This window comes from Cupressus sempervirens, chromosome 4 (assembly GCF_028749045.1).
Source record: "Cupressus sempervirens isolate cs-2001-9-10 chromosome 4, ASM2874904v1, whole genome shotgun sequence".
Taxonomy (NCBI): domain Eukaryota; kingdom Viridiplantae; phylum Streptophyta; class Pinopsida; order Cupressales; family Cupressaceae; genus Cupressus; species Cupressus sempervirens.
In genome coordinates this window covers 869219263-869244000 of record NC_143121.1, presented here as the reverse complement: position 1 = coordinate 869244000, position 24738 = coordinate 869219263, and positions in this window count along the sequence as shown.

Sequence of the window (24738 nt, the reverse complement as noted above, 5' to 3'; positions counted from 1 at the left end):
TTACATAGTTGGATACATCTCTTTAATTCAAAAATGATAAATGCTATAATGTTTATGAAGTTGCATAGTTTAGAATATTTAGATGGTTTTGATTAGTACTAAGCACTTCAAGTCTCACAATTAGACAATCATTTAATAAATACAGGTCTCTAAATGACACTTTTGACAATATGCATTATGTATAATTTTTTCATGCTTTAGAATCATTTCTTATAGTGTATGGCTATTATATCAATTTTTCTTATATAGCTATCCAACTACCACCTATTATTATATTTACCAAAAGAATATAGGTTTACTACAATCTATACCTCTTCCTTGTACCTCATAAAATTTATTTGAATCAATTAAAGTTTTTTTTTTTTAACATTAAATAGAAGCAAAACAAGAGAATTGGTCCTTACAAAGGCATGCCAATAAGGCCATATAAAAAAGCATTTATAAAAAAATTATTGTAAGAATATTTTTAGAATAATAGCTAGTAATATTTTTAAAAAAACTATTGTAAGAACATTTTTAAAATAATAGCTAGTAACCCACATCAAAAGTGGGTGGAAATCTCACCCACAGCATGGGGAAGAGAATGAAAAATTGAAGAAACATATTTCCTATGCCAGAGGAGAATGATATAAGAAATATTATCATTAGGATCCCCAAGAAAAGGGGGATTAATTGGGGGAATTAATTTTTTGAGAATATTAACACAAAGGCAATATTTTTGATGAGGCTACACATCATTAGCCAAATGTTTGATTATAGAACAAATAGAGTATAGTGTGTGCACACCTAGAGAGGGTTGCACCAATAGAAAGTGGTGGAGTATAATCTGAAAGATATGAGGAGGCCAAATCAATAATAGGAGCTTCATCTTGGGGTATTCATTGTCAACATATAAATATTAATCAAAGGAAGAGTCAAATGCAACGCCCTACCAAGGGCTCCAAAAGAGTTAACCTAAAGTTTTACTAAGTTTGTCAAACATTTTATTTTTAAAATTTAAAACAATAAAGATAAATCATTCACATCAAACACATAGTAGTGGAAGCAATAACATACAATCAACTATAAGCACGCATAACAGGTTACAATCCTTAAGAAACCCAAGATGTTGAGTCACATTTACATTTAATTAATACTAACTCTAACAACTACCACATCCACATGAAAGAATAATTAGAAAGTCCAATGTCCATAATATACATTTGTTTTGAATTCTCTTGGCAAATAAAATTTGGAATGCTCAATCATCCACTGTACATGTCACAGGGTATGAAAGGCTAAAAGAATATACATATGTAGAAATAATAAAGATACATCATCCTCATCGAATCCATGATACAAGTGCAATAAAGTAAATTAAACTAATAAGATACATGATACATCTATCCATCATAAAAATATAACATCATAAAACACAACTAACTAAATGCGCGGTTCCTCCCAACCATCAATAGCATCATTAAACCATCGTGGCCCCTAGCCATCCCCCATGTGTAACATCCCAAGCTACCAAAGAGATCATCGGTAGTATAGTAATAGGGATTTCACACCTAAAACATGTTACAACATATGCATAAAGAAATCTAACATGCTAGAATAAAACATAAGTGAACAACATCATCTAATCATGATAAAAAAATATACCAAGAAGCTCCAGCCATGGTGACTATTGGCAGATCTCAAATGATAAGAGAAAAAAACACTACCACCCAACCATGTGGAACCTAAATGGTTCACTCCCACCGTGCTAAGGAGATAGTCTCAAGTCCCAAACAGGATATCAAACCACATAATCACAAGTACGCTCTAAGTCCAGGAATCCTAAAGGTATACTAACTCAAAGGTTCCAACACATAGATCAACATCTAGACACAGAGGAAAACAAAGACACATAGGAAATATACTATGTAAGTGGCAAAGTGTCATCGCATAAATCGCGTTGGAAGTTAACCGAGCAATCCCCTAGGAATCTCGGGTCCCCAGTGATCTTGTGGCCACTAGTATCCTCTCATATTGACGAGGCATGCTATGGAATGCAAGGTCACAACCAAGAATTCTCTCTACCCCATCCTAGTCTATACTAGCACTCAAGGCATGGGAGAGAACATACAATTATCTTGTTAGGTTCATTTTAATCCCATTCAGTGTAAATGTTATCACTTGTTAAAACAACTTACAATGGGTTACTCCTGGCAGCCTCTTAGGGCCCTCGCCCCCATTGCAAGCCACTTCGCGACACTACACATAGATAACCTACCCTAGGCTCATAAAATAAAAAACCAAAGAATCATAATAGAAAAATCACTTTAGCCCTATACAAGCAATTGGAAAACATCATAAGTATAATCCATAATAATCACATCAGTTTTCCACGAGCAACTGATAAGCATCAAATAATAATCATATGATCACAACAGATCTCTATTAGCATCTGAAGGCATCAATGATAAATCACAATATCTAATAGTTCTCCAATGAACAACCAGAAAGTATCCCAATAATAAATCACAATATTGATTGAAGACTCCAAAATGGTCAAGTCAAAACATGTTACAACATGACATCATCAAGATCAAAACAAGCATTTTAGTCCTCTCAAAGCGACTGGAAAGTAACCCAAGTATAACTGATTGATGACTCAAAATTGGTTATCAAATATAACTGATCGAGACTCATAAATGGTTAAGTCAGGTATCTCAAATTCATACACCTCAGCTTCACACAAGGAAACTATAAAGCAATAACAATGAGTAAATACAAACATGTCTTAGAGCATACTATCACATTACGTTGGTTAGGTTTAAAAGATCGAGAACAAATCATCATAATGTCATAATCACATAACTCCTGAGCCTCTGGCAACAACCTAAACTAGTCAACACTAGAACAAACCTCAAAGCCCTAAAATATAGACAATGTAATAGTCACATAGGAAACAGAATCAACACACAGTTGGATATGAATAATATAATGTTGAGTTAATGTAAGGTTCAATTTACAGTAAGATTTCAATTTTGTTTTAGTACAAGTTTTTGAGTATAAAAGAATTTCAATTCTACCCTTGCAATTAAGCCTATTCTCATTCTTAATTAGAAGATCATATTATGATTTAAGAGTAACTATAATCATTTATTAAAATTATCATAATGATAATAATTGATTATTAAATAAAAATAATCGTAATTTCATTAATAATTGAATTTCCAAATAATCAATATAATTATCATGATTTTATTATTAGTTCCATTTAATTCCAATATCTGCTTTCCTTTCTAAATTAATAATTAATTAATATTCAATATCAAATAAAAATTTCTTTACTAAATAATATCTATTAATCATTAATTAATTTAATAATAAACTATTAATAAAATTCTTTTAATAAATAATATTTACTAATCTTTAATAATTACTAATTACAACTCTTAACAATTAATATTAAATAATCTTTAATTAATTAATTAATTAAGTCATGACATATTAATACTTTTTATAAAAATTAATAATTTAAAACTTGCATATTAATGATTAATAATTATATAACATACTAATAAAGTTTTTATTAAAAACAAAACTTAATAAAGTTCTTATTAAACTTACGACATTCCTTAAGAAAAAGACCACTTTACAAAATAAATGCAATTTATTAAAATCACAGGTACATCGCACGAATTCGTGGGAGCTAGCTGTATGAGGCAAGTACGGGGTAATGTTTTATGTATTTTATTTTATTTTTGTTTTATTATTACTATGTTTAAATAAAACTTTATTATTATATTTGTTTAATTTACATTGTATTAGATATGTTTTAAATTAAAGTTTTCCTCTCTAATAGTAATAAATTTTATGTTAGTATTTATTATTATTATTTAAAAGGACAAATCCTCCGTTGCATGCATCAATTTATTTTCTTTAAAATAATTGGTTTTTATTAAATAAATTTATGTAATCAGATTTTATAAATATACAAATTTTATAATGCAAATCTTTTCTTCAAATAAAGTCATATATTTTATTTTGTTTTAAAATTTAATACGAATTAACTATATCTCTTTTCACTATATGAATTTTAATTTAATTTTTATTAAAAGAATTAATAAAATTAAATTCAAATCTCTCTCCCTTTTTTAAAAAATAATTTTTGCAACCATACTCTAATAGGAAAGATTCCTTAACCATCTGAATTTCTAAATCAAAAATTTATTTTCTTAAATCTCAAACCCTTCCCAAATGGATTCTAATTTCTTCCATCTACAGAATGAGTGCTTCTAGTTGATTTACTTTTCTTTGATCTCTTTGCACATAGATGGAATCAACATGCATATAAGAATTTTCCAAAAATTACAAGATTGAAAGATTTGTTGCAATGATAGACATACACTCAGATTCCTAGTCACGAAGAAGATAGAATTATTTAAATAACATAATTTTAATTGGTTGCATAGAACTCAAAAGCCTACCTGGTTCTGATGCTACCACGCAATCAACCGAACATTGTGAGAAGATTCGCTTCCAAATCCCTCTCCAAAATTCATCTCTAAAATTCATGTTCAATAATCATCTCCTGAAAATTCATGTCTCCAAAATCCGTGTCTTTCAAAAATGAACCTTCTAATTGTGATAAAGGGTTTTCTCTCCTTAAATCGGGGAGCTAACTATACATTCACCTAGGATAACTCTGTGCTTACAAGACTCAACTCAAAAATTAGCTTCTATTAATATTTCTTTTATCTTGCCTTACTCTTTTATCCTTTCCATGCACGTTAAATGCATACTTAAATAACTTTATTTAATTTTCATTTGACTTCTATTTTTAATTAATTTATTGTTTTAATGTCATGCACACTTTATGAAATTAAAATAACATTATTATATTCACTTATTTTATCTTTTAATTAATTTTCTTCTACTTTCAACTCATGCATGCATCATGCATTCCATAATCTTCTTAATAAGTTAATATATTTTTCACTTTTAATTTATTTTTAGAACTTTAATTGATAAAATATTTATTAACTTAAATAACAATGATATTTAGCATTTATTTAAAAATAAACTCTAAATATATTATTATTAGATTAAATAAATATTATCACATTCTAAATTTATTCTTACAACTTTTATCTCTAGTTTTAATTCTTTTTATTTAATTAATTTCTCAATTAATTAAATATAATTAAATATTAAAATGTCATAATAATTTTCTATTAAAATAAATCATTATTTAATCTTTTAATTAGACTTAATTAATAGCCAAAGACTCATAAAGCAACATACGAAAACCCATCATTGCAAAACACATACTAAATCAAACAAAAGGGTTATAATAATGAATTAACGTCATTCGATGCATTCAGAGGGTACTAATTGAGATACTTGTCCTAATTTTCAATTAGGCCAAATGGCTTAAAGGTTTGGGATTTGGACTTAATAATTTATCTCCCCCTCTCTTACCATTGAGATAATGTGATAGGGTACACTCATCTTGGCAATTCAAGGAAGTTGATACCTGGTACCTGCAACTTGCATAAAATTCACACATGTACAAGCACAATGTATACTAAGCTAAACATGCAATGACAGAAAGTGGTGCATCGTGTAGATCCCGACTAGCAGGTGACTACGACTCCCTTCCTTAACCACATCAAAAATACCATACATAAAGAAAACAAACATGGACACCATACACATGCAAGTATGGGGTAACTATCCATAAGAAAACACATGTGATAATAAATCATCATCAATAACTGAAAACACTGTATAATCATCGTCCATATATGAAATATAGAGTACCGAGTAATCTCATTTAAAAAATCAACTAACTCTGAAACAATACTGATGAACTCAAAGTAATGCTTCTAATCATAAGCATAAAACTAGCCTAAAAGAGTTCAACAATAATAACAGAAATGCAAACTAGGGGTAGGCACTACATCAAAAGTAAGGATACTCAAAATGATCACCACTAGCATCCTTCCACCAATTGGTAGTTCTTTTACAACATAAGAGAGATTAATATGTTGCTAAGTTGCTAGTTGAAAAGCACTAACAAAGTGAAAAATGAGAGACCCTCATAACTCAATGTTTGAGTCTATGTCCCATTCTTAACCATAATAACCACATCCCCAGAATAGGGTATGAAGATATCAATGTCAATCATTATGCATAAAAATTTAGATAGATCCATGGAGGTCGTGGTATCATCCACCTTTTGAAAATAGAAACTAGACTTGTTGATAGCCTTAAAACAATAAGAACTCCCAAAAATGAATGAAAAGATTGGGAAGAAAAACCTATATGGGTGCACATTTAGTGGTTTAGTAAGAGGCTTAAATGAGACTTTTTAGGGTTTGGCCAAATAGAGAGTGAGTCCCCCAAGTCCATAAATTTGTCAGTCACTAGTAATGGATCATCAAAGGAAAGAAAATAATCAATACAAAGAAACACATGGGAAAAACTCAATGTTACCAAATCTAAGGATCTCCAATAACGTATCACTGAATGATGAAGATCCAATAGAGAAGGCCAAAGACTATCAAATATGAAAGAAAACCCACAATGTTACTAGAATTCCATATTATCAGGCACATCAAGGTCATGAACCACCATAGGAGGGGTGTTGGAACAAAAAAGAGGACATAAATTTTCATTGCAAGTAAGCATACCAATAGATTTAGAAATTCAAGAAATATTCATCCATTAGTAGTATAAAGAAGACATGGTGGGGGAGAGTGAGTAACATTCTTAACATTAGAAGACCTATGAAAATGTCTCCTAAAATATTTCTCAATAAGAGTTGCCTTATAAATAATCCCCCAAACTATCTATTCCAAGACTTTAGATCATCAAAAATCCCTAGACCACCTACAATTACAATGTGAGGTGGAACACAAGAACCTACCAATAAAATGTTGGTTCCCAACACACCCACATGATTCCTAAAACTCAAATGCATAGACCTAGGTGGTATTATTGCAATGGATGAATTCAAAATGGTTGGGTTGGATATGGTTGTACAATTGTAGTCAACATTATTGTAGAAGACATAATTGGTTTTTCTTGATAATCAATTAATATTATAGATGCATTAAAACCTTTAATAAGACACTCTTACTAAAGAGTGGTATTCATTTTGTGTAATCTAGACTTTGAATGCCTAGGATTGTAAATCATATATTTAAATTGATTCTCTAGCTAATATATAAACTCTTTTAGCATAACTACATTGGTGTGTTTGAGCTATAGATAACTTAAAACCCCCACAAGTATTTTTACATCAAATTTATTCTAGATCAATCATTGTGTCATAATGTTCATACTTAATTCGCCAACTTGCATGTTTCCTCCTAAAGTAGGTTGATCTTGTACATAACATCAATTAGAGTTTTTGTTTATGAATATATCTTATAAGCCTTCCAATTACAAGAAACATCATCTTATTCCCACATTGATGTAATTATTGGAGTTGACAATAACATCATAATTATATTCTTATCCATACTATATCTTTATCTAGGAACTTGATGATTTAACACCATGGTTTTTTAATAATATTGTATTGTAGAACTAATTGTATAATGTAATGATTCAAAAAAAATTCTATCAAACTCAACTAAATCAACTAATACATGTACTACAAATGTGTCTACTATGTATGTATCACATATGTGTTTACTACATTTATTAATGTTTTTTGTGCCTTCTTGTTCTCTACAATTGAATTATCATTGAAGTGTGTAAATGATGAAAAATCTATGTTGGATTGAGGTATTGATGTTATGACCACCTCATACCTCTCTTAGGTGCACATAGCTTGATAGGTCCAACAATCAAACTACAATGCTAAGCTCCTTCATTCACCCTTTTGGCATAATACCCTCTATTTATGTTTTCTTCTATGCATTCACAAATTCTACCTATAATGCATATGTGCAATCTCTTTTATCAACACTTCCTTCTTAATGCAACTTTTTTTTCTTGCTTATAAGTGCCTTAAGCGACCACCTCTCCTCTAAAGTAAATAGATTACCTTTTTTTTTTCTTTTTTCTTTTTTTCCATTATTTTTGTGCTCCATTTAACTTGCACTTAACTAATACCTTTATATTTTTACTCTATTTTACTTTATATATGATCCAATCATCCCTTCTATCATGCATCTATTTTCATTGTACGAAACTAATTCTTGGTCCATTTTAAATTTCCTTTATGAGACACATCCTCACCCACAAAAATATTGAATATGGAAAATTCTTCTATATATATATTGTAAGAAAAATTTTAATTGTTTTTTCAATTATTTGTAACATCAAAATAGTAAGCTACAATTAGCCATTCATTGTGCCCCTTATAAATGCATCTAGCACATATGTTGAAATTATCATCAATTACTTTAGGTGTACGATCTCCTTAATTGTTCACTCTACTTAATCTTGGAGGTCTGTATTGCCTTCATTTAGTCATATTTTAATCCAGTAATGTATTGAAATAACTTAACCTAGACTATTCTTACAATAGATTAGAAACGTCCTTCTTTTCTCATTAATTTAATCACCTATGGGGATCTATGTAGGCACTTTATCAATTTTGTATGCCCACTAACAATGGTATTTATGAACACAAGTTTCAAAATTATTTTTAATGAATAGTCCATAAGATTTGATTGGGTCTTAGATGTGAAATGAAAATCTTAACTATTCCCTACATGTGTAAAATGATCTATGTCTTAACATTTAAATATTAAAGATATATAATATTTCCTTATCTCATGTAAATACTACTAAGATTTTCGATTTTTCCATGTTAAGGACCTATGATGGATCTTGGCTATCTAATCATATGGAAAAATCATGTGCATTCTACAACAATAAAAAATAAACATAATTTAGAATATATTACTTAATAGATATTTATTACTTTGTGTACCATGTGTATTAATATGGAATTAGGGGCATGCATATGTGCATGTCCCCTAAGACTACCTAAACTATATATAGAAAAATGCATAATCTAATTATATCATGAACTTACTTATAAAGAATTTCATATTGGATGCATGCATTGAAATTTGTTAGTTGCTTAACCATATAAGGCTTGTAACTCAATATTTCCTTAGTAAATTCCCATCTTAAGATTCATTTATTTGAAAGTGGTCTTACCTATGTTGAATTGACATTCTAGAGTGTGGTGTAGATCAAGAGGTTTGACTAGAAGCACAAGGTCATATAGATAACAAAAGAGTTTTTATTACCATCTCACTCTAGTAAAAATACACATTTAGAAAGTGAAATATTGTAAGAAATGATATTAGCTTCACAAGTTATATTTAGAGGAATTCTACAAAAAATCTATGATTTTGCTAATCTAATCTAAAATAATGAAAATAATTATAGCACATAAAAGTATATAAAAACTAATTTGTTATGAAAGACAATGCACAAACTATAATATACATTTATAAAAACAAATTGAAAAACCATCTAGCAATACTCTTTTGTTCACTATTAACAAACATAGTATGTGTAAAAAGGAAGAAAAAAGACTAAATCTACAATACCCATTATAAGCATTTATAAATGAGAATCCTAGCTTGTTTACAAAGTATTTGACAATTATTTTCGCTGGATGATTTGATAAGCAACAATTGATCTTAACATACACAAGCTTATGTTGGCAAAGCTTATAAACTACTACTCATAAAAAATAATCCAATCAATTTGGAAAACAAGATTATTTCTAATCTATAAAGTTTAGTAAATTGTGAGTACTAATACTACAATGACTTATTGTTAAAGATTTAGAAAACAAATAATATTTGATATAAGATATTGTATATAACCTTTAAGATTTTGTAGCTTGTGAGTGTATAGACATATTGTTCAGATCTCTGTAATTGACTACGTCTGTAGATTACTAGGTTATTAATCCAATCCGAAAATAGTGGTGCACATTAAAATATAGGTAAGTTGTATTATTAGTTTGGCCCGCAACAAAATCATAAGCAATGGGTGGCATCCCCGTCTATATTTGTTGGAATTTCCAACCAAAGCAAGTGAATAATGGTGGAGGTGGAGGTGGGGTCTTGGGCGGCAGCCAGCACATCTCTCACAAGGTCAGTAACATGCCGAGCATTAAAAAACATTGCAAACAACTCAGCTTTTCAATTATGTTCTGTTTAGTGCAAGGAGACATCTCTTTACCTTCAATTCTAATCTATTTATAGTAAGGATACATTAGATGCCCATATCACCCAAATCACTTTGAAGCCCGTTTTCAAAGCTTTCAAAGTTTTGGGTGTTCAGAATACAGTCTGATACTCGATCATAATGGCAGTTTACAGAAATATGAGAGTGGAGTTTACGATGGCAATTATAATGGGGATGATTTTAGTAATGAGATGCTTTGAATTGGATGCTGCTGCAGATGCAGAAAGTCCCTCTCCAAATCCACAAACAGGTGCTGCTGCTGCTGCGATTGCCGTCTCTTCACTTTCTGCCCTTTTCATTGCTTCTTTGGCTGCCATACTCCTCCGCTGATTTTGATTTTTGAGAATTTATTTTCCTGTTATTAAATTGATGTATGGATAATGGTATATGTTGGATCGGGGAGCAATAAGTGGATTTGGATGTTCCACATTCTATGTAATCTTGTTATTCATTTAATTGAAAAAGGTTTTGGGTTTTCGTGTTTGTACTCTATGTTTGTTAATTTAATTTAAGTTTATTATTATGCCACTATCTGAAAGCGAACCTTTTCTGAAGTGTTGTAATCTCAAAATTATTTCAGAGGTTAGGTTAAATGTGTTTCATAGAAAATGCAAGACGATATTCCTATTTTCTAATTCGTTCAACTGTCACATTTTTATTCATTCAAATATGAAAAAATACAATTTACATAATTTTAGTGTACAAATGTTGAAACGGTTCTTGGGAGAGAGCTGTGAAAATTCGTATCACAATCAATGATTATTAATCTAACACAACTGTGAATTCACCAAAAAAAAATAAGCAACACAATGAACACAATATTTCTGGATAAATCATCGTTGGGAAAACTCCCAAGGGAAAACCAGTTCTACAGATGAGAAATTATATTAAACTTCAGCAAATCAAGAGATACAAATTCCTTGCCTCTCACTAGCAGAACTTCGACAACCTCCCAATTTCTCCTGCTACTATCCCCAATACTATCGCCACAAGACTATTTTCTATCGCCGTAGATTCATTTGCTAGCTCTGGAAACACTTCTACAACTTGTATTCTCCAAATGCCTCTTGACCCCTTTTTATACTACTCATGTTGGAAATCCAACGATAAAGATTGATTTTCAATCAATAGTCAAGATTAAAAGCAACTCAATGACCCTAACCAAGTTGGTTTCTAGTTGCTTCTAAAAGTAGCCAATTAATTAATAAATATTTGTTCCAACTCTAAACCATTAGTTAGTAAAAAAAATTATTTGTTAATTAATCACATATGGAGAAATAGTTGTCCAAAGCTAATCAAACTAAAACTCCCTCTTAGCGAACAACTCTTCGTTGTATACAATCTTTGATGAAGTGATATCTAATGTCTATATGTTTATACCTGTCATGAAACACTAGATTCTCAGACAACTTGATGCAACTCTAATTGTCATAGTGTATCACAGTAGTCTTAACCTTCTGACCAAACAAGGCCACTAACAACTTTCAAACACATCTAGCTTCACATGTCACCATGCTAGCTACTATGTATTCTACTTCTACTGAATTTAGAGCTACAAAATTCTACTTCCTGCTAATCAAGATACAACTCTTGATCCCAAACTAAAACAACACCTTGAAGTGCTCTTTTTGTCCATTGTACTCCTTGCTAAATCTGCATCAGTATAGCCCATCAATCTGATACCTTCACCTAAAAAATATTTGATCCCATACTCAACTCTACCATGCAAGTAACTCAAAACATGATTAGCTGTTGTCCAATGCATTCTCTTCGATTCAACCATGAACTGACTAAGAGAGTTTACTACAAATGCTATATCTGGCCTCATGTTGACCAAATACATAAGCAAACCAAAAAATTTCCTATATAAGGTGAGATCTACATCCTTTTCCTTTGATGTAACTACCTTCCTCCAATTCATGATCATAGGTGTAGTCGACACAACTTTGCAATAATCCGTCCTAAATCTCTTCAAGATTTCAATGCAATATTTCCCTTGACTAAGGAAAATCTTAGAAAGTAGTGCATAAGTCCCAAATCCTCCATCTCAAACTCTCCTACAAGGTCTCTCTTGCAATCCTCTATGAGCCTAGTACACGTGTAAGAAATAAGTCATTTACATATAGAACAAGATTGAGAACCTCACCCCCAACCATCAAGTAGTAAAAGTTAGCATCTACCTCACTCTTCATAAAGGCTATTTCTTGCAAGTATGTATTAATGTTCTCATACCACACTCTGGAAGCCTGTTTGAGTCCCTACAAGGCTTTCTTCAATCTACACATGTGGGTCTCTTCACTATGTGGTACAAAGCCTTCTAGTTGTTCTATGTATCCTCCTCCTTCAACTCACCATTAAGGAATGTTGTCTTTAGATCCATTTGATGGATTTTCCATCCCATCTATGTTGCAAATGAGATCACAGCTTGTATAGAAGTATACCTAATCACTAGAGAAAATCTCTCCTCATAGTCTATGCCTACTTTACGAAAGAACCCCTTTACCATGACAAACCTTGCCTTGTATTTCTCAATGCTACCATCTGTATTATGTTTTATTTTGTAGATATAATGTGATCCAACTACTATACTATTTGTTGGTCTAGGCACTATCTCGCACACATCATTCTACATTATTGAGGAATGTTCCTCAACCATAGTATCTCGCCATACCTAATGTCATGTAGCCTCATGATAGCTAGAAGCTTCACTATCTACTAATTAATTAACTAATGCCACATAGTCATTGAAATCAATTGGTTGTCTCTGCTCTCTAGTACTCCTTCTAGGAGCTCCCACAAACTCCTAAGTATCCCTTTGTGTCTCTTGAACCTTGTAGTTCTTATTGTGTACTATAGAGGATGAAATATCAACCTCTAAGTCTTCTAGATGCATTTCCTATTGCACCTATTGCTCCATACTCTATGCATCTTCACCAGTTGAGTCTATGCTTGTACTGGTAATTGTACTTGAGCTTTGTTACCCTTTACTAGGCCTTGGAGCTTCTACTAGCCAGTCACTCTAATCATCTATTAGCAAATCTCTAGATCTTCTAAATACCTTGTCTGCCATAAACTTGACATCATGTCTGATAATAATTCTTTTGGTCCCTAGAATAAAAATTATATATGCCTTTGAGGTTTCACTATACCCAACAAAGTATCTCCTCTCTACACTCTAATCTAACTTGGTACATGTATCACCTAGAATATGACAATATGCCAAACTCCCAAATATTTTGAAGTGACCAAAATTTGGCTTCTTTCCTATGAAAGATTCCTCTAGTGTCATCTTCCCTAGTACCTTGTGTGGAACTCTATTATGAATGTAAACTAATGTACTACATGCCTCTACCCATAAGAAATGGGCCATGTCTTGGTCATGTAGCATAGCCCTTGCTATCTCTGATAAAGGCTGGTTCTTCCTCTCAGCAACTTCATTCTGTTGTGGATTGTAACTTGGAACAATCCACTCTCTCTTGATTCCTTCCCATGTACATAAATCTTGGAATTATTTCTTTAGTACTCACCTTCATTATCTAAACAAAGAACCTTTATCTTCCTTCTTGTCGAGTTCTCTACAAGAGCCTTGAACTCTTGGAATCGACTAAAAACCTCATCCTCAGTCTTGAAGAAGTATATCCAGGCCTTGCTCAAAAAATCATCAATAAAAGCAGCATAGCACTTGAATCCTCTAAGAGATTTCGTCCACATTTGTCCACATGCATCTTAATGTAGTAGATCAAGAACACCCTTAGATCTGGTGTCACTCCTTGGAAAATATGCTTTCACAAACTTCTGCAGCACACAGCCCTTGCATACATCATCATACTTTGTGCTCACCTCTAGAACACTTGTCACCGTCTCATGAAGAAATTTAAGTGCTCCATGATGAATATGGCCCATCCTCCTATTCCATAGCTCTCCAAATTTTCTAGGATTATTGCTACTTGGGAGTGCCTTAGGAGTATCAAGCTACAACCTATAAAGGCAACCACTCCTAACTCCAATAGTTATGGATGATTTCCAATCCTTTGCTTAATCAACACATGTGTCCTTCTAAAGAGTACATTGTACCCCTTATCTTGAAGAACATTGTAACATACCCTACTAATTCTACCTTGAATTTTTTAGTTTTGATTCAACAACATTTTGTCAAACAGTTGGTGTGCAAAGTCTGATTTATAATTTCTGAGTTCTTGTTCAGATGTTATAATACTTCTCTGCCAAACAATGACCATATGATCTGAAGAATAGCAAGGACAAATATCTTGGCACTTGAACACTACTACAAATATGCAATGTAAAGAGTTCTTATGGACTGATCCTAAATGTTCCGTACACTTATTCCTCTATTCAAGATATACAAACTTCATATAGCTGTGTACAAAAGGGACTGAGTTTGTAGTGCAAAGACTGTTACACAGTGACTGAATATGCAAAACTCTTTATAATTATGACACCTATACATTCATTGAACTATTATAATCGGGTGTAGAAGAACCTGGAAATAATATGATCGTTGCTGTTCGAAATTTGAGGATGGATGTCCAGTTTAGCAACCCATCTAATAGCTGCTCGGTTAGGGTATGAAATATGACCTCCAAGTACACAGAATGAGGATTGTTCATGCGCACTATTCACATGCACTATTCACGCGCACTGTAGCAGCACTGTTTACCCACAAACCTGCTCCAAATCTCACCTCCAAATCTGTTGTCCATGCTGTTCAATGTCTGCAATGATATGCCTTTGGAAATGGAACAATTTCAATCTTACCTGTAGCTGAAAAATTGAAGCTGAATGCACACAGTATGAAGCTAATAGATCTTAAATCCCTTGACTCTGTCTTCCAAGAGCGAAAGGATTGTCACCAATGGAGGATTTCGTCTCCAAAAGCCAGCAACCAAACCAACCAAACTAAGCTTGAATTCATCAATCTCTTCATATCTCCACACCCCATTCATGGCTGTATATAAAGTCCTCTTAGAGGGTCGACCCCCACTCCACAAGCAATGTGGGATTAAATCTCATATTTGCATTTTAATATATTGTTTCCATTTATCACTTTAAAATACAAAATATAATAAAGTAACCTTATAATATTAATTTAATTGAAGTTACTTTATTAAATAACTTCCGGCATTAAAATTCCATAGCAAATGATCTCGAAACACCACAAATGATAGCTCGTTAGAAAGAGCTAAGAAAAACACATCCAACCCCATCATCAAAATTATCATCCGGCTAGCCTGGCTGACTTACTAAAAATAGTAAGTCACATTGTAAATGCCTCCAAACGAACTTAGTTGGCCCCAGAACAAAATTGACTAGGCCAAAACACCACAAGATCCCGTCCATGTCCTTGTTAGCCCCCGGGACCACATAGAAGTAGGCTAACGACAACATATATCCAAACTGGTTAAACAGGGGACATTACAAACATAAACATAAATCAAATTCATACCTAAGCCTAACACATGCAACATATCATGAAGTGGAATTATTTTCCATTTTTCCTCTAAAACTAAACAATCCCTTTCCTAACCAGGTTGAGTTTGGACATGTTTCCCATAGAGATTTGGATATTCGTGTTCTTCTTATAATTGGAGTACTCTCTAACTCCTGCTATATGAAATGACACCCCAATATCTATATACCAAACACAATGTGAGGTTGAGCTAACCATACAAGATATGAGTGCAAACTCATCTTCCATTCTACTAGAGAGTTCTTTTGCACTTGCTGATGTTAATACCTACTTCTTTCCCTTCTTCTTTTTTGGGAAATTACTGACATAGTGACCATACTCGTGACAACCAATTCACTTGACCTTAGATAGGTCCTTCTTCTTCTTCTTCTTCTTCTTCTTTTCCTTCTCACTTTGTGAATTTGATCCTTTGCTATACCCCTTCTTTTCTTTCCCTTTCTTCAGTAAGGAAATGTTTTCTTGTTCCACCTCACTTTTCTGACTCTTGTTGGTCTCATTGACAATACTAAGTCTAAACTCCTCTTGAGTGAAATCAATCCACGGTTGATTCCAACTCAGTAAGGTATCTCGTCCACTTACAACTTGAACAAAGATACCCCATTATTTAGTAAACCCACTTAGGGTTATTTGTAGTAGCTCATCATCACTAGGGATATCTCCAAGAGCTAGTAACTCATCCTTGATAAGTCTAAGCCTAGTGAGGTAACTTGTGACTCTTCTCCCTAGTTCATCTAGGTATTCTTCAACTTCTCTCTAAGAACCAACTTCTTTTTTGTGGTAGCATTATGCTACAAATTCAGATCAACATCCCACATCTTCTTCACCATATCTAACTCTAAGATATGTGGAACAATATGATCCTTGACACCATCAAGGATTATCCTCCTTGCCTTGGATCCATCCTTCTTGTATGGTACAAGCTGTGTCACATCTATAGGTACAACTACAACACTGGTAACATAAACCTTGATACCATTCTCTTCCAACAATAAAGAAAGTTTGGCCTTCTAGACACCAAAATTTGAGGCACCATCCATTTTTCTCAAACCAACTAAAGCCATCTCAAGGGATTAAAGCAATAATAAATCTAAATAGATTACACTATATTTTAGTAAAACCTCAATTTATTTCCTAGGGAAAAACTCTTCTACCCTTAATGCTGCTATGATACCATGTGAAAATTCCTATGACAATCACTAATTATTCATCTCCTATCTTAAAGGATTATTAAACTGCAAAAAATAAATTCATAGCTATAATAAAAAAATAACACAACTACAACTTCACCAATAAAATACAGAAAGAAATAAGCAACATAATGAACACAATATTTTCAGCCAAATCATCCTTGGAAAAACCCCGAAAGGAAAACTAGTTCTATAGGTGAGGAATTATATTAAGCTTCATCAATTCAAGAGATTCAAAATTCCTTGCCTCTCACTAATAGTACTCCAACAACCTTCCAATTTCTCTTGTTGATATTCCCCAATGCTATCATTGCACCCTTGCTAACACTGCAAGACTATTTTCTATCATCACAAATTCATTTGCTAACATTACAAATGCTTCTACAACTTATGTTCTCTAAATGCCACCTAACCCCTTTTTATACTACTTCTATTGGAAAACTAATGACCAAGATTGATTCTCAATTGACTGTTAAGATTAAAAACAACTTAACAACCCTAGCCAAGTTGGTTTCTAGTTGCTTCTAAAAGTGACCAATTAATTAACAAATATTTGTCCCAACTCCAACCCATTAGTTAGTAAAACATTTTTTTGTTAATTAATTACATATAGATGAACAATTGTCCAAAGCTTATCAAACTAACAAGAGCATGCCAACATTTAAGGTACGGTATTCATTAACATTTATTTTCTAGCAATGCTTTTGGTAAGCAAAACCACACCCACCTTGCACCAAAAATACTTCATTGAGCATACATTTTCCTTAATTTGACTAAATCAAAAGTCCAAGTAACTTATCACTTTTTACATTGCCCAAAATTGAGTGGAAGATTTTTTTTTTAAATTATGATTTATCGTAATGCAACCTATTATTCATATTAAGATTGTATTAAATTAGAATATATTTTATTGATTGAATCAAGTTTTTTTTTTTAAAGAAATTGAATTAAGATTTACTTTTTAAGAATAGAAATTATTTAACACTCTCTTGATCACATAATTAGTAATTTTATGGTTCTAATATATATAGAAATATGAATATATTTTTATTATTTTAATTGTAAAGTTCAAATTGTAGTTAGCTAGTGGTTTCATCAAGTATTTTATAATACAAATAATATTTTATAATAGTTTTTCAATAGATCCATTTTCTAAAGATTATTAATTAAGTTTATTATAATGAAAATAATAAAACAAGCAATTTAATTATCTTTCCCATTTAAAAGTTTTGTAAATACTTTTTAGTAATTATTATTTGTGTCCCTATCTCATGTAAATATCATTGATCAAATATTTTTTCAAACAACCTTATTAGTTGTGTTATATATGTATATGTGTGTGTGTGTGTGTGTGTGTGTGTGTGTATACATACATTCATATTATATATATATATATATATATATATATTACATAAGGAATATATGGTACTAGCACGAATTCTTTCCATTATTAGTACTTGCCATAGGCTAAGTACTATTGTGATACTTGTTGCATTTCTTACGTTAACTCGTTATTAAAACTTATTCCCTCAAACTAGTTTAAATATATCATTTTTAAATTTAATCATAAAATCAATACATTCTGCGAGTTTTTTAACTTAATAATTTCTAGTAAATACTTTTCTATAACTTGACTGGATGAATCATTTTACTTCTTATATGGTCCAAATTTCATGGATTGTAAATATTGATAAATTTTAAGTATTATATTTTTTATAATGTGATTTATATCATTTTAACTCTTGATTGTAAAACATGAAACTGAATACTTTTAAAGATTTTTAATATTGTATTTTCAATATTATATTTTGAGAATTTTTTTTCATTGAATTAAAACTATCAAAAATGTATTATATAGACTTATATTATACAATCCTTTTAAAAATAATATTATATATTAATATTATAAAACTGCTATATAATATGTTTATTAATTTGTGTGAATTGTCTAGAATAATAATATCTTATAGTTGGAGGTCCACAAAACAATAAAGCATGTTTTATAGCCTTATTGTAGTAGCACACTGGTTAAGAGAAAATGTACTTCATAGTGGAGATGTAGCATTAACTATTTGATAACCCTCATTGTTTCTTTGAAACTTCATTTTTGACTATTTGAAAATAACTCACAAAGTAGTGAACATAGTTAAGATAACTATTTTTTTGCTTTGCAACTATTAAATCTTATATATGTAAATGGAGCACATAGGAAAGGGCATTGAGGGCAAGCGCAAGGGTTTCAACGGCAAGGACAAGGGCCACAACCAAAAATTCCATAGGAATGAGGGGGATGTCCATGGCGTTCAACCACAACACCTTTGGCATGAGGGAAAATTGGGTGGCTTAGATCAGCTTCAACATAGGTGCAAGGGAAAATCTAATGGCAACATGCAATAAGAACAGAGTAATCATTCTACCTCTGATAATATCTTTCATGATTTTTCTTCCATTTTTTCATCTACCCCTATTGTCTAACTAGCTGGGGATCATGACTATAAGTTTAGACAGATTTTTTCTTCTACACCAGTGGTACAACCAATCGGCTCCATGTCGAACTCTTTTTCATTTGAAAAATGTCCTCTTAGAGACATAAATTCTAATACCACTGATAAGTCTATTTTCAAAGGGAAAGCAATTGTTCATCCCAAACCCTTTTTCCTTAATCCTCATTTTCATGATCGAAGGTTGTAGCAGGGATCTAAAGGTTTCAAACAAGTACACCCTAACATCTCACCTTATTTTGAAAAGGGTGAATCTTCCCACCTTATACAATAGCCTCAGCCTCCAAATTTTTTTGGGCAGGAAAATACCTCTAATTCTAATCCTTCAATGAATTGTTCGTTCTGAAGTTTTGTTTTTGATCCAAATAGGTGTCATAAATTTGATCAGAGAAGTCAAAAGTGATGATTCTTCCAAAAATAACCAGTATTTGATATATGTGAAGGTGCTCCTCACAGTTTACCTGTGCATCACAATTTGAATCAAGAGAAGCTAGACTTCAATACTGTTAGAGCCCCCTTCATGCCAAAAAAGATATGGAGGAAAAAAGTTCCTAGTAAGATAGATCAAGGTCTTCTGCACCTTGCATCTGATCTAAAGCTGTAGGACAATAGTCAAGCGAAATCCTAGAATCATGTGGATCAAGGTCCTTTGAATCCATCTTAACAATAGCTGAATGCTACTTTTTCTAATCACATGTTGCAAAGCTCGGTCTCTACCCTTCAATAGTTAGCTCTCATAGGTAAGTTTTCTATGGCTTCTTTATCTTTTATGGGTATCAAGAATTGGGCTTTCAAGATCTGGTCTGGACTTAAAGATGTTTTTTATCATGATTTGGACTCTAATTTCTTTATTGCTATTTTCAATTCCAAAGATGATAGAGATGCTGTTAATAAGCAGAAAGGGTGGTTTTGTCAAGGAGTGGGTTTATATACCATGTTATGGATCCCAAATTTTAATCCACAAGATATTAATATCTAATTCTTTCTTCATTGGATTTATTTTCCTTCTCTGCCTTTGGAGTATCGTGATCCTAAGATTTTGGAAATTATAGCCAAAAAATTGGGTATTTTTCTGAAACATGACTTGATTCCATATGAGTGTCCCCAATTCAAAGTCAAGGTTTGTTTATTGAGTAACATGCACAAACCATTTCCTAAAACTATTTCTCTCATATCCAAATGGGAGAAATGGACGCAATCAGTTATGGTGTAGAATTCCTTTGTGATTCATAAATTTCAAGATAAAATTGGTCACTTCAATGTGTCATTCTGGTCAAAAGGATGGTTTACAAGTTTGTCCTGATCATTGTTTAGATCCCAACATTTTCTCATGGAAAATTTCCTTCATGGAATATAATATCTCTAAGGCCAATTCAGCTCTTTCCATGTCATGGGACCAAGATGATACAACACATAGTTCCTATAATTTGCATGCAGTGAATAGGCATATGCCTAGTTCTATCTTGGTTTTTCTTCAACAATTTCTTTGGATTATGGCTCTCTTTTAGCATGCGTATTTCACTAGTAAATTTTTTTTGTTGGAGTTTGACCCTTCATCTCCAAGGGATTCCTTTATAGATCTGAGCTCCAAACTACTCCCTCAGATAGAATATCACCATTATGTATCTCCAAAGTCAGTCCATTTGATCACTTTTCATAATAGAAGAGTCTTAGTTTCATTGCTAGGGTGGCCCATCTGGAGCCTCTCTATCCATCCTTCTCCTGTGATATTGAATTTTATTTGTGATAAAATTTTATCTAAAATTACCATCTCTATTATTTTTGATATTGCAAAAGAGGAAGGTTTTCAAGCTGGAGATTATATTTCACTTGTAACTAACACCTTGCTTCGAGAATTTCAATTTTGGAATAAATTGATTCCTGATTAGGAAATTGACTCTCAGATAGTTTTTAATCAATTTCTTCAGGACCCTGGTGCAGGCAATGTACATCTAATGCTAGAAGATTCCTTGGGATCAGAGGCTAACCTCTATCAGCTTGTGCAAAAGTCTACAGTTTTGTTACTGCAAGAATCTCAATTTCTAGATCTACACAATCAGGATAATTTTAAAGTTCAGCCTCTATCAATATTGCAAACTCTATCTATCAAACCTCCTATTGTTAAAACACCCAAGGCGTGAGGTAGACCGAAGGGTTCCAAGATCAGATCAAAAATTGTTGCTGGTATCCAAACAACATTAGACAATAGCTTCACTATTATTACAAGATTGACAAGGAGAACTAGGTGTTCTCCTTGTCTCCAATGAAGATCATCTCTTGGAATGTTAGAGGTTTAAATGCCTCTAACAAGAGGCAAAGAATCAAACAAGTCATTGATTCTTTGCAATTAGATATTATTTTATTGTAGGAAACTAAAATGTCCCAACATAACTTTGATAAAATAGTTGCTACATGGAAAAAATGGAAGTCTCAGCATATGCAAGGATTGGGTGCTTCTGGAGGTATAGTAGTAATTTGGAATCCTCTTTTAGTTAATTCACAGCTCATCCAACAAGAGAATAATTGGCAGATGCTAAACATATCGGCATTTGACATATCTTTTATTCTGATTAATGTATATGGTCCTGCTTCATCTTTGGATAAGGCATGTTTATGGAATTCTATCACATGGTCTCTTCAAATGCAAGAGCAACATCAAGTGGTTATTGGTGCTGATTTTAATGCATTATTATTTCAATCTGAGAAAACTAGAGGCATCATCCCTCCACATAAAACAATAATAGATTTTAATGCCTTTGTGGATAATAACAATTTAATGGATGTTCATCCAATTAATGGCTCTTTTACTTGGACTAATAAGAGATCTGGATTTTCTAATATTGCTACTCGCCTAGATAGATTTCTCTTAACTAATGACTAGAAGTTGAGCTGTTTAGATATCTCTTCAGAAATTATAACTTTACCAGGTTCTGATCACTTTCCTATATCTTTAAGCCTCATTTGCAATAAAAAAATTTCGGAACGACATTTTCATTCCTCATTCAAATTTGAAAGTATGTGGCTTAGGAATCCCACATTTCTCCTTAGCATCCAATAGTGGTGGAATGAAGTTCCAAGGGAATATCTTAAAATGCACCAGTTTTCCATGAAGCTTAAATATGTCAAATCTCAAATTAAAATCTAGAATCAATAGGTGCTCAAAAATGTGTTTCATCAAAAGGCAGAAGTCAAGGCACAATTAGAAGAAGTATATAATTAGATCATCCAACAAGTAATGAATGAAGAAACGTTCTCTTCTCAAAATAATCTACAATCGCAATGGGAGGATTTGTGTGCTAAAGAAGAGATGTACTGGAGAAAAAAATCTTGAGAATTATGGCTCCAGGATGGGGATAGAAATACAAAGTTTTTCCACAATTCAGCTAAGCAAAAGAGAATTAATAGTACAATCTTTCATATCAAAGATGCTTCATCTGGTGATCTTTTGACCAATGAAGAGCTTATTAGGAATGAAGGTGTTCATTTTTTAAAAAGCCTTCTTGTGCCTGATGTTTTTCCTAATCCATCTGTGTCACAAGTTGAAGAACTTCTTGAATCTATTCCAAAACTGATTTCAGATCAAGATAATGCTATTTTGATGGCTCCTTTCACCATTCAAGAAATTTGAAAGGTTGTATTTTCCTTTCTGCTTGACAAAGCCCTAGGTCTAGATGGCTTTTCTGCATTATTCTACCAGAGTTGTTGGAATATTATTGGGTGGGATTTATTGGCAGCTGTTGAAGAATCTTGATGATCTAAAAATATGCTGAAATATTTTAACACTACAAATATTTCCATTATTCCAAAGATTAAGGATCTCCAAACCTTTGTATATTTTTGACCAATCTCTTTGTGTAATTTATCTTATAAGATTATCACTAAAGCTATATATTTGAGGATTCAACATCTTATTTCATGTATCATCTCTCCAAAACAAGGTGGTTTTGTCCTGGGAAGGGAAACCATGGAAGGGGCTCTTGTGGCTCATGAAGTTTTGCACTTTATTACTTCAAGTAATTCTTCAAATTTTATTATTAAACTGGATATGATGAAAGCCTATGATAGAGTTTGCTGGAAATTTTTACTTCAAGTACTTGATAAAATGGGATTTTCCAAAAACTAGTGTAAATGGATTAAGGCATGTATTTTAGGAGCTTGGTTTTCATTGATCATTAATGGTAAGCCCATGGGTTTTTTTCCCTCTACATGAGGGATTAGACAGGGGGATTCTTTATCCTCAATCCTTTTTATTATTATGGCTGAATCTTTTAGTAGGGCAATCTCTCACCAGCATGTGTTACAGAAATGGAAAGGAGCTCTTATTTTTGGAACAAACATATCTATCACACATTCTCTTTTTGTGGATGATACTCTATTGTTTGGATTGTTAGATGTCTAGGAAGCTTGCCAAATTATTGATACCCTTGATCTCTACTTAGTTGTGTCTGGCCAAGTTATTAATGCTCAAAAATCCAAGATTTACTTTTTCAATACTATCAAGTTGGTTTCGGATAAAGTTAAATGGATCCTGGGATTCTCAAATGATTTTCTTCCCTCAGTATACTTGGGTATTCCTTTTTTCATGGGTTCAACTAGATCTTCATATTGGTCTTCAGTTATTCAACATATTCAAAGTAGAATTGCTTCTTGGAAAGTTAGATGGTTGTCATTGGCAGGAAAAATATTGCTGATCAAATCAGTCCTAGCTGCAATTCCTAATTACTTCATTGCTGTTCTCAAGATCTCTTCCAAAGTGTTACAAACAATTCAAAAATTGATTAAGGGTTTTCTAAGGTCGGGTAATTTGAATGAATCTCATAAGATTCCACTTATTTCTTTGCAAGATATGTCACAAATTCCTAGTGCTAGAGGGATAGGTATTCATGATCTATCCTTTAGAAATGAAGCTTTTGGTGGGAAATTGATTTGGCACATGTATTGTAAATCTTAGTCCAAGTGGTGTAAAATTATGCAGCAAAAATATCTTGATAATAATGATCCCTCTAGAATCCTCACTATCTCAAATCCTCCAAAAGGCTCAATTATTTGGGACTTTACGATAGCTTTGTGCAAAATCATAGTTGACTTAATCTCTTGGGAAGTAAATAATGGTCTTAGTATTAACTTTTGGAATGATTCTTGGAATGGTCAAATTCCACTCTATAAGAGTGGAATCTCAGTGAATGTTATCCAAGTTCCCGAGCTTCACTGGAGGTCTCAATTTTTTCATTATGTGGATCATGTCTATGAATTTTCTAAGAAAATAGTTTGGAAGGATCCCATGAAGTTACCTCTACCACCTCAGGAAATCAGTCAATTTCAACATATTTTGTCTTCTAGATAAGTTTTTTTTCTC